The sequence below is a fragment of the Galleria mellonella genome, unplaced genomic scaffold (assembly GCF_026898425.1).
Source record: "Galleria mellonella isolate WM207_F2 unplaced genomic scaffold, CSIRO_AGI_GalMel_v1 utg36, whole genome shotgun sequence".
Classification (NCBI taxonomy): Eukaryota; Metazoa; Arthropoda; class Insecta; order Lepidoptera; family Pyralidae; genus Galleria; species Galleria mellonella.
The window spans coordinates 1047501-1067806 of record NW_026442086.1 but is presented as its reverse complement, the minus strand read 5'-3'; the positions used below and the strand labels follow the sequence as shown (position 1 = coordinate 1067806).

The following is a 20306-nucleotide window of genomic DNA, read 5'->3' as shown; positions in this document are numbered from 1 at the left end:
AATAATTGATTTTGACACAATTGAAGTCGGTTCTTTTGTGGGACACAATCTTTAATTATTCACGTACAGCCGTGTTTAGAATGTCATTGGAATCTAAATATAGTGAGTACTTTACGTAACGTAGCGGAACCTATTAAACCCGTACTCATCATAATTTATAGATACTTATTTAGCTTTTTGACTTAATTTTAAATAATACACTTTTATGAAAGTTAAATAAATATTTATTATAATTATAATACTGCGGGTTATTATTTTCTCCATATGTGGTGAATATTAAGAAATTGTTACCATACTGTCCAAGCGAGACTTGGCAGGTATAAATTATAATTCGCGGTTTCATTTTTTCACACAGTTTATAGTGCTCTGTTATTCTCAATAATTAGTTGCTTCGATGTCCTGTGAAAGGAATAAAGTAGTAATGCGTATTCTTAATAATTATTCTTACTCCACCATCCACACAGACCACAAACCAATATTGTGGCGAAAAGAAATTGTTAGTAATAAGGATTTCAATCAAAATTGCTAGCAATGTACCCCATGAGATTATTCTTCACGCAGCCCCTCCTGGAATAAAAATCCATGCATAAAAACTTGGTGTTACTACCCAAATATTATAAAACTGGAGGTTAAGTTACGTGTAGATATCATCGTCAATTCGTCATGTCTATTTTTAAAGCAGCTATATGTACGTTGTTTTGCTCCGAATGGAAGGATTATCAATGCAGAGGCATTTAACACTTTAGTCATTATGAATTCAGAGTACATGTTATAGTATACTTCTATTCACAACATCACTAACAGGAGGGGAGGGATTGTTAGTAATGTGGAGTACCAGTCCTATTGCTAGTAATATACCCTGTCAGGTCGACCTCCACGTGGTCTCCCCCCACCTTCCCGTAGAAACCATCGTACTGATTTCCATGTATCATCACGATTGGCTAACTGACCTTTTCGTTCTTACCTATCATTCCTTACTGGTGCCCCGCCAGCGCATACCGTTAGCACAAGCGGGGTTGCCATTCTATTATTATCCATTAAAAAACATAGTACTATGAACATTAGATTCTGTTATATCCATAGTTAAAAGTATTCATATCTACAATCGACCGATAGCGGTCTTAATCTGATGGACCTTTGAATTATTATTATTCTAAATACTTAAAAAATTGCATACTACAATAACACGAATTGCCCTTGACTAATTTTTAACCAATGGAGTGAACATTTTTAAATTCATGACAAAAGAATTCGCAGGTGGAGCTGCGCTATCGTTATATTCTGGTGGAAAAATAGTGAGGGAAAGGTAAAGATGAAAGTAGACCAGTTGATATATCGTGACGAATGCATCAAGATATAACCACGATGGTTTGAAGGATCGCGTGAAGCTTGATCTAACAGGGTATATTTTTAGCAAAGAGGTTACTACACCCTGTTGCCAACAATCTCTTCTTCCCTGAAGTGAAGGTCGGCAAATATATTTAACAATCACAATATCTACATGAATTTGATTTAACACAATTAAACAGTACGATGACTAAGTAACCTTAGTGTGGAGCCAGAATCGAAAGCTCGCTCATTAGGGGCGCGTGAGTTGCATCACAAACAGTCGATCCTCGGGCGTCGTTGTTACACGTACTGAGTACTTAATTAGGGAAATTGTTCACTGTTTACATAGGTATCAGCGACGGGAAACTTGTTTAAACCATAAAGTATATAAAACCGCTGTGAACGGTATGCTGCGGTCCCATCGCTTGTAAAGTGACAGCGCTAAAATTATATTATTAACCAGATGTTAAATATTAAAGTAAATATTATGTACATTATGTACATATACTGCAAACAATATTAATATCATTATATATATATATATATATATATATATATATATATATATATATATATATATATATATATATATTATATATAAGTTTATACTAGATCCTGTACCCATTTCAAAAGTATGTAATTGTCTTTTATACACTTAAAATTTACAAAAATCATACATACTAGTACTATTGAAGATCAGTGTAAGCTGTTGACACTCGTTTAGTGCAATAAATATTGGTCTACCTGTGTAGAATGATAAAAATATTTTTTGTTACCAAATCATTTCATATTGTATTGTGATTCTACAAATATTGCGAATTTTTTTGCACTCGGAAACGAACACGTGGCACCCCTGGAACCGTTGGCGTCCAAACGTTACGGTAATTTAGCACCAGCTGAGTTGTATTTTGCTACCCCTAAGGTAAAAGGAATGAAGACAAACATTTCAACTTATTATTATTACAAGTATGATAAATCCACTTGTAACTTCTATTTCTATATTAATGGATTAAACCTAATCCTAAACCGATCATTGTATTTTATCTCTTACATTTAACGACACATCAATCGATCTATAAAGTATCGAATATTGTAATCTAAAAAGGTAATCATAAAATTGAGAAATCAGATCGGCAATATAAAGAATGTACACATTTCTTGGAAGATGGACCACCGCAACAGCCTCTAATTATGGCTTTAGTATTGTTATCTGACGCTGTCACTCAGCTAGCTATCACCATATCTTATTGCGATTGTACGCGAGGTATCATTTTTAAGTATTTGATGTGCTATGGTTAGTTACTTTAATTTTTATTTTTAAGCATTTCGTTATATATAATTTTGTTTGTTCGAATTGAATTCTTGTTTTCAAACTTTTAGTTGATTACTTAATTAGTTTCAGTTATTTACTTGGATTTTTTACGACAATACTTATTGGAATTGAGTATGATATTTTACATTAGGTATTGATAATTTTTTATTACATTTTTTATTTTTACATTTTATATTACATTCAAACTTATTAATTTCTCTAACATCATGACAGCAAACAAATTTCATCAAACATCTATTATTTTTAGGAAAAAATAATCTTGGAAAAACAACTTTAAATTAATAGAATCAATTTGTTAGAGGCCATCAAATCTGAACTGTAGATCAAAAGAGGATGAACTTTTGAAAAGTAAAAAAATAGAATGACTCGCATTATTAGATACGCCGGTCGATGTCATGATGAATGCGCAATGTTGGTTTTTGGTGCTCTATATAAATATAATAGTACTATGGTTGAAATTTGAAAATAAAAATTAGCAAGAATAATTAGCGTTATTGTAGATTTAATTGATTCATACCGAATCCCTTTTTTTAATACTGCAGTGTTTTATTTGTATGAATAACACACAGTTAAGACATTAATGTATAAACAAAGATACTAAAAAAGTTATTTATTATAAAAAAATATATAATGTTCAAAATACGCAAAATACATTCGTAATAAAATTTAACATTACTAAGCACAATATTGTACAGTAATGAAATTAATTTATAATAAAGACTTTATATCTACCTATTATACTACTTCGGCATTCTTCAGTTGAAATTCAATTCTTAGATATATAATATAATAGTTCTGTTCGTACGTACGCCCGCTGTCATGACCCGTCCTTTGAAGCTCTCACAAATACTAAAATGTACTGCAGTAAAGGGACCCTTTCTTCATTTAATCAGTACAGCTCTTAAGGTAAACCTATTTCCCAGATTAAGGTAGTTATAATAAAAAATAAGATGTGTTTACAAATTTTACGGTTATCTCCTTAGAAAGAAAACAAGGATTGTGTGTCCGTTTTTATCTCATTGCAAAAAGGTAGGTACCTATATACTGTGTTCTTAACAAGAAGTAATAGCAAGTAAATAAATTAAGTTAAATTTCTAAATCAACCCTTACTGCTAGGTATTATAAATGTATATATGTGCTATATGGAATTTAGAAGGATATAGACTACATTTATTCCGATTAACACATCCCAGTCACGCGGACGAAGTCGCGGGCAAAAGCTAGTGTGTTAATAAAACACCTCAATATTCCTATATCTATTAAAAAAAAATAACAAGCTATTTCTCCAACAAAGAAAAGATTGTTGCACAAATAGTGTTATTATTATATGCAATTAACTCAGTGTTGAATATTCATTGGCGTTTATTGATTTTTCATCAGCTCCCTGCCATTGGCGCTACACCGCATGCTCAAGCGCAGAATTTACTAGCATAGGGCTGCCATAGTTATTTAAAATTAAATCGAAAGCTTGTCCCGGTGATCCATGAAAAAAAATGGTTGAAATTAATCTTTTTTTTCGTTTGATATTTATTTAAGTAATTTATTTGCGTTCTATTTATAAATATGATAAACATGACAATGATAAAATGGGTATTTCTACCAGAATTTGCTACAATACGATTTACGAGTGAATTTTCTACTAACATTTGTTGTTGAGTTTCCCTTGGGACTTAACTTGGAACGGTCTAAAAACTGGGACAAAGCCGGGAAAACTCGGGCGAATGGCAACCCTAAGCGCAGTTATCTTTCACATAAATTATTTATAGGCTTACGTATACTCCCCCGATGAACGCCCGCAGCCGGCGCACGCACATGCCCGTATGTGCACAATATAACAAATACAACAATTTGATAGCTCTGATTGAATTGTCTGATTTATCTATTGTCATATATCTTGTCTATACTTTACGACTTTGAATTAGTAGTGTTAAAAGCATAATTATTTTTACGATGTAGACTCGTACACGTTTTAATAGTCACTTTGTTTGAGTACTTTTTTTATGCTAAAAAATTTACGCTGTATTTTATATAAAAGAAAAAAAATTAAATATCTCAATTAATTTGTTTTGTAAATATATTAATAAGATTTTTTTTTTGTATTAATTTAAGAAGTATCAGATATGCCATATTGTCTATTTAACTGATTTATATTTACTTAAATACTTTTTAAGTATGACAAAATATTGAAAATTTATATTTGAATATAGTTCTTATTATAATAATGCAAAAGCATGTACAATCTGCATTCTGTATAATTAAGAGAAGCTAAACGGCGTCATATTTTTGTAAATGAGATAAAAGAAACAAGCACTAGATCGATGAATGACTATACTTTTTTTTGCATTAGATAACATTAAGAATTAAAGAACATAAACAAAAGATATAACGGATGCACTTGCATAAGTACCTACAACAAGTCGGTTTTATTGCTGAAAGCAATCTTTTCAAGAGAATCTTAGAGTAACGGATTTAATTGTTGAACAAGTAGGTATACAAATTGAGATAGTTCGAAATAATAGTTTACAAGACTAAATAAAATAATTATATGTATTAATAGATATTAATTTAAGAAAACAAAGATGAGAAAACATTCTCTATAGACACCGTATTTATACTCATCAAAATCAATTAAAACTCAACATAACTTTGAAGTTTTATCAGGCATGCATAACGTAGGTAGACAATAATAATAACTCGATACGATATTGGACTTGGAGTTGGTACATAATTAATATATACATACTTCAAAAGTTCAGTGCCATATGAACCTTGTCAGTGGGTGAGGTGATACAGAGATAAAGTACATTGTTTTAAATAATAAACTTAAAGTAAATTACTTTTAGGATTGCATAGTTTAAAATTTGAATGTGATAACTTTACAGGATCACTTTTTATCGTCTTTCTGGAAATACAAAATATAATTTCCATAGTACCATATTTTATTAACCTTGTCAGTGTAAGTGTGAGGTGATACAGAGATAAAGTACATTGTTTTAAATAATAAACTTAAAGTAAATTACTTTTAGGATTGCATAGTTTAAAATTTGAATGTGATAACTTTACAGGATCACTTTTTATCGTCTTTCTGGACTTAATACAAAATATAATTTCCATAGGTACAAATATATTTTATTTTAAACTGATTTAGGATCAAATTTTTCAGAAAGTAAGTGTTAAGCTATTTCAAAAAAGGTGCTTGTCTATTTTGAAATGATTTTAATAAATCTTTTGCAATCAATGCCACTCCCGTGTTAATCTCACATTAATTTCTTCACCCTCGAATAACTTTTTTCATAAAATCTTAAATTATCAATGTTTACTATACTTCTTGTAAAAAGTTGTTCAATTTGATGATAAAATGAAAGTAATTAATTTTCAGTGTTTTCATGTTGCAGTTGATCAACATGTTGGCCTTTTGCTTCCCGTAGATACTTTAAAATTTCTTCATAACACCTCGTTCGCACACATGGCCGTATATATTTAAATTCTTGAGCCACTAACAGTCCGAAATACTCATTTCTTTTATCCTCTTCTCCATAAATTAAGCATTTAGAACATAGTCTATCGTTGGGTTTTTACTTACAATACTCCGGCCATTACAACTTGTGTAATAAAATCGCCCTGTAAATACGCGCATAATGCACATGCAAAGCAGTGTCGGTTCTGTATGAGGACGACCGTGACGGGCTGCTACTTGAGATGCACGTGAGGTGATGTGACGTGAGGACGTGTGGCCGGCGCGTGCGCCGTATACAGCGACAGTTCCGGTGTATCGCCCGGGGCCCACAACCCGTTCCGAGACTGATGACCGCAAGATAACGGAACGTAATACCACTAGAGAGGCCCGCCCGGCCTGAGCCCTGCTTACACTCCGCCTTGGGAACCGCCATTCACTTAAAACCCTTACTAACGCATGTGACGTTAACGTAAACGCCGTATTGGGGCTCATTACGAACATGTTTCGTACGATAATGACACCGATTCGTGTCATGGGAGTAGAACAAGAATAAACATCACTTCATGGCCTCTAAGCGGTCGTTGTAAATGAGAAAAGAGTGAGAGATACGGAGGCCTAAAGTGGCCACTTTGGTGATTATTTACAATTTGTTTAATTAACAGTTTTTTTAGAGAATATCATAGTAAGTACGGGCTTCGTACCATGACAGATATTCTAAACTTTACTAGGACTAAAAATTACCAGTATTTCTACTTAAGATAAAAATAAAACTGTTAGGGGTCAATTCATTTACAATTGTAAATATGAGAATTTTTACAATTACCTACACTTTTAATATCACTGAGGTGGCAAACAAGCATAAGGCCCACCTGATCATAAGCAGTTACCGTAACCTATATATGCCTGCAATACCAGGGTCATCACATGTGCCTTACTGACCCTGAAGAAACCTCTTTACCCCTTTTTTAAGAACCCCTTGTTGGAAAAACCTCGACCGGGAGCTCATTCCAGAACCTGAGCATTTGTGGGAGGAAACCTCTAAAATTCCGCTGTACGCGACCGTCCAGGCTTTAAGGTATAGAGATGAACTCTCTGTCGATGGCGAGCTGTTCAATATAAGAAAGTGGCCGTGGACATCATATTGAACAATTCCTTTGAGTCCATCCTACATATTAGGGAAGTAATCAAGCTCATATTTTATCAAAATTGTCTACTTCTTTATACGAATATATAACATAGCATGTTCATAACTTATACGGGATTACTCAAATAAGACGACAAAAATGATTTTATACTGTTCTCTACCTGTAGAATCAAGGAAAAATATTTCCGAGTAGTAAGATTCATAAAGAGACGACTTGATAAAAAAAAAAAAAACTAGCAGAACAAACAACGGATTGGAGCTAGGTCGAAGGATGTTCGAAAAAAAGCCCAGTTGAATCGCCTCATACGGCTGGCGAGACACCTGCGAAGATTGCGCCAGACGGGCAAAAAATTCGCGCAAAATAATCGCGCGACGCTACTTCTGTGCTGACGTTGGCGCTTCGATTTGAACAGGAAAAGATTTGCAAACTTTCATTCCAACCAGACATAACTACCTACAACCTGCTTTAGAGTTACGGTAAAACATTACTATCACTTAACTGTATTATACATACATATTAGGTTTCATTTTGTAAAAAAAATAACACACAACATAATGTAAAAAAAAAATTAAGACTTACTTTCTTTAGTTCTTTACTAGATCTTAAATTCAATATAATAATCTATAAAAAAAATACAAATATTTTCACAGATACTCGTACGCAACTCAATATATAATTCTACCCGACAATAACGAAGAAAAAAAAGGGTTATTGTTTTAACTAATATACGCATATAAAATAAAGAACGCTAAACAATCAGAACAATAAAGAATAATATTCCACACGACTAAGAATAAGAAAAAAATATGTTTGAGTTACTTGTTTGAAAAGCATTGTTAAAAATTTGCACATTGTATAGCACACCTGCTCTTGTCTACCCCAACTGTATTGTATGTAGATCGATCCAAAGCCTTTAAACCAATCAGAAATACTCAATCTCCGGTCTGCATTGCTTTCAATTTAAAGCGACCCACCCTCCAATTATTTATCTAACGTTATGTCATAATTATTAATGATGGTAACACAACTTTAAATTCCAGACAGTATAGCTATTCAGAACAAATTTATTACCCACTATTAAAGTAATTACTACTAAAGTATTACCTACTTCATACTATTTTAAACATTCCGAAACAGTAAAAGCTCATCGAAACGGTATGTTTATGATAATAATGATAATTGATGAATTCATTGTAATTATTATACTTATTACACATTATTATAAATATAATAATAGAATGTAACTTATTGCGTTGATTCTCATATAAATAATTTCAAAATAATAAAAACAATGCATTTATGAGTTCTTTTCTTTTATTATGTTAAGCCTACAGTAAGTAAATACAAATTGAATATGTTTTGTACTTATTCGTAAAACATTTTTTGTAGCTGGAGGTCACTGATCTATATTAAGTACCCGCAGATGTACAATAAATAATACGTTCCAAGAGCTTCATTTATACATCAACATTGACGGTATCTATACGTAATCTTAATAGGACAATCTACTGGGCGAGGCAGATCGTGGTCGCGGCGTTCGCGGACCATTCGCTGTTGCAATTCTGTTTCTAATAGAGATTATTTTGAATCGACAAATCGTGATACCGATAGCAGGTATTCAACGTTATGTGTACACTTATAAGAAGCAGAATCCGTCAGCCGGTGGAGCGAGGCGTAATTTTTCGCAGCCGGATACCGTGTTACTTTCAACTACGAGGAATGCGGACATTGACCAGCCTCTCATGCGCCCCGTCGCACCCGTCTGCACTTTGCACACATAGGGCATCCATCCATCCGAATTACCCCGGACTATATAAAAACATTACCTACATAAAAATATATTAGTAACGCACATTTTTGCAATTCATCTATTTGTGTATCTCTTGCACAAGTACTATAAAGAATAATTTTCAAAATATTATTTTTATCTTAAAAACTGTATAGAACTCATTATAACTAGTTATAATCTATCTATTCGATTCATTGTAATACATATATTTTGCACAATATGCTTTCGCTCAAAGATCATACAAAGACACAATTAATATGAGTAAATTGTGAGTATGTTGCTATTTATTAATAAAACCAGTTATTTTTTCAAACTTCCAACTACTATGTTAAATATACAAATTTAGAATTGAACTAAAAATAAATGTTAAACCTTCTTAAAAACTAAAATCTAAGATTTCTTACTCATTATGATTTATAACCTCAATTTCTTAAAATATTTTATTATGAATATAGCATGCTATTATTTATTGTAGTACCTACGTAGCTGTCAATAAAACCAACATTTTAAAAAAACAAAAAACTTTTATCTTATTACTCTTTTTATTAGAAATTCATCCATTGTCTATTGCTGAACATGGTCTGAGGTTTAACATAGGAACATAAACACAAATCATAGAAAACTTTATAAAATAAAAATATTAATATTGATGTGAATATCGTAAGCACATTATATTTCAGTGATTCGTAAAATTATCAGGCTTTTATTTTATACAACTTAGAATGGCAAACAAGCTGACGGCCCACCTGATGGAAAGTGGTAACCGTCGCCTATAGACATGAGCAGTACCATGGACATAACAGAGTATACTGTTTTACCCATGATACCCCCCATGCGTTGCCATTCCTGAGGACTCAGGTGTTATTCCTCTGTACCCTGTAAATTCACAATTTGCCATATCCTACCATTCAAACCGAAACACAGCCATGCAATCACAACTGCTTCACGGTTGAAACACGAATGGGATAGAGGTACCCAAGCAAACTACTTTTGTACAAAGTCTTCCTAATAAGCAAAAATACACTGTGTAATACAATTATTATCTAATTGAATGAACATGAATGAACCTCAAAAAATGAGATTGTATCTTACAAATACACAGACAATGGCGTGAATTTACACAGAGGAATAACAAATGGCAACGCATGGATCATGGGCGAAACAGTATACTCTGTTATGTCCATGGTACTTTTGTCTATAGGCGACGGTTACCACTTTCCATCAGGTTCCATTCTAAGTCAAAAAAAAAAAAAAAAAAAAAAAAAAAAAAAAAAAAAAAAAAAAAAAAAAAAAAAAGACAAATCAGCAAATGCTGGAGCGCTGAAACTTTTAACGTACACTATTCCATCGTCAAAAACCAGGGTCCAATGTCACTCTATCTAACATTAAAATATACGATGTGAACATACATATTTAGTGAGTTGTATAAATAACATAAAAGATATCTGTTATATGAAAGAGCAATCTCTTTCTTTCAATACACACACAAGTAGCAAACATTGAAATTTGTAGCAAACCTCTATAATACACTATTAATTTATTAAGCATATACGTACAAAGAGTTTGCACTCTGTCTGACCTCGAAACGCTGCATGTACCGTGACGTCATCCCCGTGATAGATTAGATCAACAATGAACTACCAACGCAATGATAACACAAAACAGAGATAATTTTCAGTTTCATTATGACGATTTTTCGAATGTCGTCCTTTGTGTAACAAGGTCGTTTATTATACTAACATTTAATTTTCCTACTTTTAACGAGAAAATTGGTATACAAACAATAATAAATGTAAAAAGAGTTGTTCAGTTTAACTTATTATAAGTTGAACATTAACATTGTCGTCATAATCATCATCAACATCATTTCAGCCATTATCCGTCCACTACTGGACATAAGCCTCCCCCATAGACTGCCGTAAAGAACGGTCCTGAGCCACCTGCATCCACTGACTCCCTGCAATGCATTTCAGATCGTCACTCCATCCAATAGGGGTCGTCCTACACTGTGTTTGTCCGTACGCGGTCGCCGCTCAAGAACCTCTTTCCCCATCGGTTGTTGGTTCTTCGAGTTATGTGACCAACCCATTGCCACTTCAGCTTGCTTATCATTCGGGCTATGTCGATAATTTTGGTTGTTTTGTGGATATCTTCGTTTCGGATTCTATCACGTAAAGAGACTCCGAGCACAGCCCTCTCCATAGCCCGCTGAGTGATTTGAAGCTTTTGCATACGAGCAATCGTGTAGGACCATGTTTCGGTTCTAAAAATCATCACTGATAATACGCTCTAGTTAAAGACCTTCGTCTTCAAATTCCGAGGTATTTTGGATAAAAAGATGTGGCATGTGGATGTTTTATTATTTATCATTTCCCCCCCCCCCCCCCTCTTACTACATCTATACAGCAGAGAAATTCACATATCTATGCCTCTTTCACTTTTTTTTCGATAAATATCAAATCTTGAACCTAATCAAATTTCCTGTAAATACTTCAATGTTTTGCTTTATGACAAATACCAGTTGTATATGCTTTATGATATATACATATACATGCATCAGACCCGTTCAGTGAATACCATGATTCCTAGTTATCCGCCTACTTAACAAACCGCATAAATACCATCGCACAGACTGGAGAGATTTGCATATCGTCATCCGGTGTGTATTTGCGGATGGCGTCTAGTGACTAGTGTTGAGCACTTGTCGAAATTCGCAATGCTAATAATACAGTGGCCAGACGCATCTCCTATCCGCATCTGTCGACGTAATTTACAATTTAACAAATAGCCGACCGTATTCCCTCATTGTAGGTTTCTTTATACCACAATTTAGGTTGCAATATCAGAGGGTAAAACTAGACATTCAGTGTTTTTCAATTGAGCTTAACAATGTAACGTAAATTCGTTCTTTTAACAAGAGATTAAAATTTAAATTCGCGTGACGCTCATGGGGGCTCTCTATAGGCTACACCGGCGTATTCACGGACAACTTTCGACAATCATTGAATGGAGGGTTCGATAACCTGACACCGAAGCGTGGTACAAATTTGCATGTGTCAATGACACGGTCTGCAGCCACGCCGCCGCCTGCCGCACCGCGGCCTATACTTTTCCTTTCAGTCGTCGTCGCTCACAGAGAAACACAATTTGAGTCGACCTCGTGACACAGCCGGCTCGTTATTCCATTTTTTACCATGCTAGTGAAATCTAATGACCTTCTACGATATTTACGATTCTTGAATCATTCACGCGCTAGCGCATAGCATTATACTTAGTATTGTTTAAGTACTAATTTTACATATATGTACATACTGTGATTGTAGATAAATCTTTAATATATAGGTTTGTCTCGGTTATAATTGAAAATACATTTAATTGGCAACAAATCATATTTTATTATCTGAATGCGTACTAACAAACTAATGATTGCAAGCAAATCCGAATAACCATTTGAGTGAGAATTAATAGTTAGTAAAGAGTTTGGCAAGAATGTTCCGGCCATCAAACACGTCGGGCCGGAACGTGCGAAATCCAATAAAGAACTTGCACCACCTGTGCCTTATTACATTCTTTTGGTGATGCGCTCCGTTCGGTGCTCCCCTGAAATTTGCCCTAACTTTCAATGCCAGGAGATTGCTTGTTGTTCAACTTTTACTTTGAAAATTCATTCAATTAGTATCAGCGGTGGAATGAAAGTTCCTTTAGCGGAATGTTTTTATAATCAGTAAATTCCTTTTCATTTCGTATTCGAATAACGCGATCATTTCATTCCGACACAAAATTAAAGTTGAATATTGTTTTACTTTCGCCGATCTTTTTTACTTTTGTCAAATACTTAGTCAAAAGTATAAGTTACGACACAAGTAATTTAAGTGTCATTTTATAAAATAAGATCTCAAAAATGTATATGATTACAGTTAGTAGATAATTAAATAACATTAAAATGATAATAGATACAATTACTACGTATGCTTTGCCTGTTTTGAGGATTAAGTCTCCACTGTTTATTTTATTCTTAGTATTATATAGAAAAAACATTTCTTTCAACAGTTGTACAATAGAAATACATTTAAATAACCCATAATTATTCCACTTTTAGCACGGATTCGTCCTCGAATTAGAAAAGGATTAGTTTACTATTACAGCATTAAGTAGATGCCTAGGATATAAGACTAATTAGAGAGAGGTATATAAGACTTTTTTACAGATTGTCTTTCTCTTGCTTCGTCCAAGTCGAAATTAAATAAACGTGCCTATAGCTTTTTTTTTTACTTAGTAGGCATTACTTACAATTTTCCAGAAAAGAAAAGAGGTGGAGAAACATTGTAATCTTACTCTATCATCAGATACAATAGTAGAAACACTAATTAATTAATATTTTTAAAAGTTTCTATACTAAGAACAATTGAAATGCAAATTTCTTTATTTCGACTAAACGACAACTGTAATAATAGACATTTGTCTTTAATATAAAAGTGATTGGTGATGTTTCGCGTGCATCAAACAATGGCGTCTGTGGTGGGTGTAGCGATCTTAATTGCAAATTTGATATTAGCATATGCGCTTTGTCAGACTTCACAGAGGCCCAAGGTGACGTACCCAAGACGATGTCCTTATGAGCGATGCTATTGTCATCGTGGTCGCAATCACGATATGAAATGAGGACGATCATCACAAATCTACCATATCCTAGAATTCATGTAGGAAGTTGTGGAATATAACATCACGGTATCAAATTACTCATCTATATTGTGGGTGTTACGTGGTTCACCACTAAATTACTGGGTATTAGATATACTGTAAATAGTGATGTGATATACATAGTAAGATATCTAGGAACATCGAATCTAATTTGACGACCTCGGTGACAAATTGGTCAAACAATTTATGTATAGTTTGTGTATATTTCCAAAAAAAGAATAATTAAGTATGTATTAATAGTGTTGTTTTTTGACACTTAATGGAAATTCGAGTTTATAAAAAAACCGCTTGTATTATTCCATCATTTTATTTTTGTATAATACTAACCGGTTTTGACTTCTAGTGTTCTCAAAGGTCTAACGTTATTTACGTGCTGTGATGACGTCATGTGCTGTTGAGACATTACAATTTATTAAGTAGTTTTGAAGTAAATTTTATTTGAGTAATGAAAATAAAATCCAATACACGTTGTTGCTACTTGGGAACTCACTCACTTTAGTATTGACGAAGATATCGTGTGACGTGCACAAAAGCAAATAAATAAATGATCGAGAAATTCGTTGTCATATAATCTTAATATAATTTTTAGTACACTGTTACACCTACAAAGTTTCTTTTACATACGTACCTTTATCCATATTAATTAGGAACGCGAAAGTCTCTGTGTCATGTCTTACCTCCTTCCAACATCGTTACTGTATATTCTCGAATATTTAAATTATGAGCGGCATAAGTAAGTAGTAGGTACTAAGAGTTTTTTTCTAATTAATATTAATATAATAAAAACCCCTGTACACTGGTACTCCCAGTGAAGAATTATTATAGATGACGATGATGTGAGTAAAGATGACCCGTCATAACTAATTCATCAGGATAATTTCGAGAAGAGACGCGTGGAAATCGACCTGACGTGATACTTCACTAACAATAGGACTGGTAAGAGTTTTTACTCTTTTCCCTTAGTTACTTAGAATTTAATTTCTAAACATTATTATATGTATAGTTTACCTTACCTTAACTACTTATAAATATCATTGCTAGGCATGAATCTTCTCATAAGAGGATTTAGTTATTACTGTACTATAGGTATACGATTAATTAAATTAATTGGCTTAATTGTGTTTCGTTAACTTAGATGCCACTTACGACATTCTAAAAGATAATAAGTAGTGAGGATGCGTTGTATTGTTACTCTATCATCACACCCAAACAACACATACACAAAAGACGTAACAGACCATACGGTAATATTATATTTATAATGCATACATTTAACATTACATAAAAGTTACAAACGTCTCTCCTATGATCTACCCGTTACTTATATTGTAAGCGATAATTTCTTGTATAAAACATTTTTACGGACGTAGAAATAACGTTTCGTCTGTTCTAAAGTGGTATAATTATACTGACTGCAACGTATTTAGCTACTAATTAATAAATAGAACACATAAACATAGTTTTCCGAATGGCGGCGCGGAGGAAATTATAATTAGCTAGTGTGTGTGAAATGTAATTGGCGCGCATTCGTCTCACGATCACGTTTATGCATTTAAGTAAAATTTTGTAAAGAACCGTTGAGACAATTTTGTAATACATAATACCTAATTATAATATGTTTAGAGGTAATAAAATGTCATTAGGTGTTCATTTGTCTCTACACTGCATACGTTTTTTTACGATTATGTCTGGCGATGAGTCAAACCCATAATAAAAACCTACAAATGTTCCATGACATTTGCACCATAGGCGTATTTAAAGGTGATTCGTGATCTCTCCAGAATTGTCTAGTTGGCATCGGAATTATAAGCGAAGTTTTCATCTATAAGCAAAAAATTCATATACATCTATTTTATGGGACTAGACCTCCCCCTGGAAAATAATCATATATATGCCAAAGCACAGCATCTTATTGTTCTCTGGAAAAGAACTATAAATAGTAGTAATGGTACTGATACGAACAACAACTTTCCCTCGTAATATGTAGAAAGTTACCGCTGCCGTTTTTTCAGTATTATGAAAATAAAATTAATAATACTGCTCTCAAGAGAGGTGGGTTTGAAAGAATCAAGCAAAAGGATTCTATCGTATTATAATTAGGGCTTATTCATACAGTCCTCTTATATTCATGGAAGTCAAAATTGCCGATTAATTTTAACAGGGACGTACGACCGACTTATGTATGTGCAAAATGATTTTATTTTCACAGACAAAGAATATACAAAAATGTATTTCCCGTGTAGAAAAACATTTAGCGATAAAAAATACCTATATGAAATATAATTCATTGTGCTATAAGGACAGTACCATAGAAAGAAAATTAAAGAGTCTACTTCCTTGTATACATCCATTACCTATGGAATTTTACTACAGTCCGTCTGTGGTACCTACTGAATATTCAAATTCCATCCTATAATTAATAGACTACTTTTTTAGTAGATGGTGTCCTCTTTAACCTCTTCATTCCTATTAATGTATTTTTTAATACTTATTTTATGCTTAATTAGATACTTTAATTCCACCCCTTTTGCTTCATTTTTGCGTAGGTATCTGATAAGCCCTTTGTCGGTTTATGATTATATCTACAATCATTCAGTTCTCAGAATACTTATCTAGTAGATATTATTTTTCATTGCCATAAGTAGCAAGTTACTGATTAAATATTTTTAATTAACAATCATTTGTATCTTTTTCAAGTACGTACCATAAACATGTGTCAGCAATAGGACTAGAATAGCCTCAAATTCTAATACATTGGACTGGTACGTAAAATATGAACTTACCTACATAAAAAACATTTTTCAATATTATTGATGAAGGGACAGAGTAACCGTTCGGCTGCTGAATACAAACTGAATAACAAATATGTAGGTAACGAACAAAATACAGGAATTCTGAATTACTAAAGCTATCCTGCCGAGAGAATACCGGTATGTACCGAATACACCAAGGGTTTATTTAGCATATTTGGAATTCAATGTAACTGTATATATATACTGTTATAATATCAATATTTGAAATACATTTCTTTAGCCATGTTAACTTTGACAGTGGTTTATCAAGTATCTAACACAATATTGTATTTTTTGTGACCGGTTTTCCTCAAATGCCAATGAAAGGTAAAATTTTTCAGACGTAGACACATGTACGAGTATATGTATGTACATGTGTCTCGATCTTTGTACAATCGACTTGATGGATTTTTATAAATGATATTTTATCAAACTCGTCTTAATAGTAGGAGAATTTTGTGATATATTATAACAATATAAAATTTATATGTTGGATATAAAATATTAAAAACTCATTTTATACTCAAATTATTTTGTAATATTGTTACTTATAACAACTGTTTTATTGTATCAGAGCTGTACAACAAACAGCTTTCACTTTTTACATTATTACATCTGTCTTTGAACATTAAATGAGCATCGCTGCTCTCACATACAACAACATTATGTAAAGATTGAGCCAAATCTACGTCGATTCAGTCAGCATTGGACCTATAACATTTTCCCTTCATCTCTTGAGTTGTTTCCCGCGTTGCGTGAAGTCTTTACGACGTCGTATATCGCACGACCGTAATTGAAGCCACCAGTGCGTGTCCTGTTTGTTTCTTCTACTCATCAAACTAGCTGTTATGTTAACTTGCATTACCGTAACTCTATACCAGTCCGTTACACTGATATAATTTTTCTATTACCACCATGATAAGCTAGCTAAATTGTAATCTGTAATTGATTGCATGATTTATATAGAAGTATAGAGAAAAAGAAATTGCGATTATCAATTATCACCATATTTCAGAACTATATTATTTTATCTGTAATAATAAATACCTATAAACAGTCAATTTATGGGTAGAAATATAATAAATATTTAAAATCGAATTTATAATCTATTTTATATATTACTAAAGCTATTATATTTTAAAAAAATCTATCCATGATTTTTTTTTTAATTTAGAGGTAAATTAATATAATTCATTTCTTTTATCTAATATATCTTATTAGTTGCGTAATCATTTTGTATTCTTTGATGATAATTAAAATCGATTTGATTTGTTAATAAAAATGAAACAATATATGCACGTAATGAAATTCCAGATAAATGATGGTATTTACTAATTCACAACCGAAACGGGGAGCCAGACGGATCCGGGTATATTAATTACGCTAGAATATTGTTCGCGCATCCGAGCGGAAATTAGAATCAACGAATCCGCTTATACGATTTCGTAGCCGCCTGTCTTTCTCTTCTCCTCCACATTATTTACACGGAAAGATAAAGCAAAGCAATTACAAAACGCCCTAAAACGGTCCACGACTGAAATAAAATATTACTTGTAGATCCAAAAGAAAAACAACGGGATTTAGCGGGTATTGCAACATTTTACGACAGCATTGTGAACACACATAAAATTTATAGGCGTTAACGTCTGTAGGCCGCAATAAACAGTTAGTCCGCTGAGTAAGCCGTGGTAACGCCACGGGACGTTTTAATATTTTCTCTAAACGACTCCTTGAGTTCAAGAGTCGCGGTGGACGCATCACTACGCAATTAACGACCAGACAAAACGTCGTCGACTGAAAGCGTTTCATCAAATATTAAAACTCTGTCTACACCCACTGTCACTGCTACATTAACAAATTCTATGGTGTATTTAATATTTTACTTAAAACCGTCTCTGGTTCCCGACTGTACACTTTTTGCGACTTCTCACAACGATTTAAGTTTCCTAGTGCTCATGAAAATAGGCATCTCACTGAGCGGATTCCCGCTAAATTGTAGATGCGATAGCCGTTATTAACATTATACTTAAAACTTTGTTATTTCATGGTTTTAGTTGTACCTCGAATGACTCAGTTAATTACAAGGATTCTTTTTAAGTGTAATGTATTCTTATAATATATTTAAGAGTTTTATCACCTCCTAAATTTGTGTTATAAATACCCTAATTAATTTCAGCGAACTCACGAAAAAGCCATTCTAAATACTAAGCCATACACAATGCGAAGTAAAACAGTCGATAATGTGTCCAACGAAAACAAATCGTTGAGTCGTGCAACACTCCCCAGTCGCGCCGCCAGCCCCGAACCCCAACTGTCTACGTCGTGAAAGCTAAATGCGGGAAAACATCAACATTAATCGGATGCGGTATTAACTCCCTAACTCGTCGACTAATGAATATTCAAGCCAAGTGACACCGGTTGTCTTGAATTTGCAAGAAATAATCTCCAACATCCGACAACCATAAATCTTTTACAGTATCAAAATGGTAATTTTACAGATTTATTTAAAGAAATGCATTTACTTGATCAAAGCAATTACCATTTAATGTTATAAATGTATTAAAGGTAGAATTTCATAGAATAATTACAAATTACAGAACTGTAATAAATGAATAATAAGTTAAATCTACTTATTGTACATAATTCGCAATTCGAAACCAGTTGTAGCAAACAATAAATTTAACACTTCAAAATTAACAGCCAAAGCAAGGCTAGAGCTAACTTTTGTTATACCATATTGTATAGTTCATTTATCTTTCTAATTACTGGCACAACATTACTTTTGTCAACAGAAATACGTTGAACATGTTCAGAAAACTTGGTTTTGTTAATTTATCAAGTCATATAAATGTTGATAAGTTATGTGTAAACATTAATTCACAAAATTCTTAAAAACATAGGATGTTTTAAGGTGGATTAAACTGAGTTCACGCGTTACAGTGCCATTTTACTTTGATTTTTTAAATAAGTAAATTTAAACAGTACATTAAAGCGATATGAATGACATCAAGCAATATAGTTTTAATTAAGTTCTTCTAAATGTGTTTGTTCACTATGCTTCGCCCCAATGTTACCCGGCTGTAAATGTGCGAGGGAGATGCTTGTTTTCCTTTACACTGACGCTGTTTGGAATTCCTTCGTCAATTAAATGCTTGTTTGTAAACACAACTGACACCGTGAACAGTAAAGCGATAATTTTCATGGAAAGCGCCTTCGACCCCCTACTGTTGAACGTTCTTTGAAATCAACGTATACGCATTGGAGCATGTCGGTATTTACTGCCATCCATGTTCACAAATCAATCATTTTAAAATATATTCAGCTTCATCTATAATGTTTAATGTGTTTATAATGTTTACAAACTCCACTTTGTCTACATGTGCATACAGTGGCGAATTATTGTGTATTAATGTATATATATATATATATATATATATATATATATATATATATATATATATATATATATATATATATATATATATATATATATATATATATATTATCATTATAGAATTTTAAATAATCAAATCAAATTGATGAATGAGAATTGTCATTAAAAACATCTCGTATCATTTTAAAATTTTAACGTAAAAAACCGAAAATATTAGGTATATTATAAGTAGGCAGGTTGTTTTATCTTTAGGATATATTGTATATTTTAAAATAAAGATGTTTCTAAAAGTTAATGAGATTAAAGAATATCGATCTCACGGCTACATTAACTTACTAACAAACATAAAATAATATTTTTGTAATT

General features: G+C 32.7%; 1 long non-coding RNA gene across 1 annotated transcript in view; it reads right to left on the bottom strand.

Annotated features, from left to right (window-relative positions):
• Positions 1-249: 249 nt before the first annotated feature.
• The window catches only part of LOC128201178 (uncharacterized), a 30900-nt gene continuing 10843 nt past the window's right edge, over positions 250-20306 (bottom strand). Inside the window, exons 2-3 of the long non-coding RNA XR_008253103.1 lie at positions 1547-1770; positions 250-567 (exon numbers count right to left, since the gene is read on the bottom strand). This is a non-coding gene — a long non-coding RNA (uncharacterized LOC128201178). The remainder of the gene's footprint in view (positions 568-1546; positions 1771-20306) is intronic.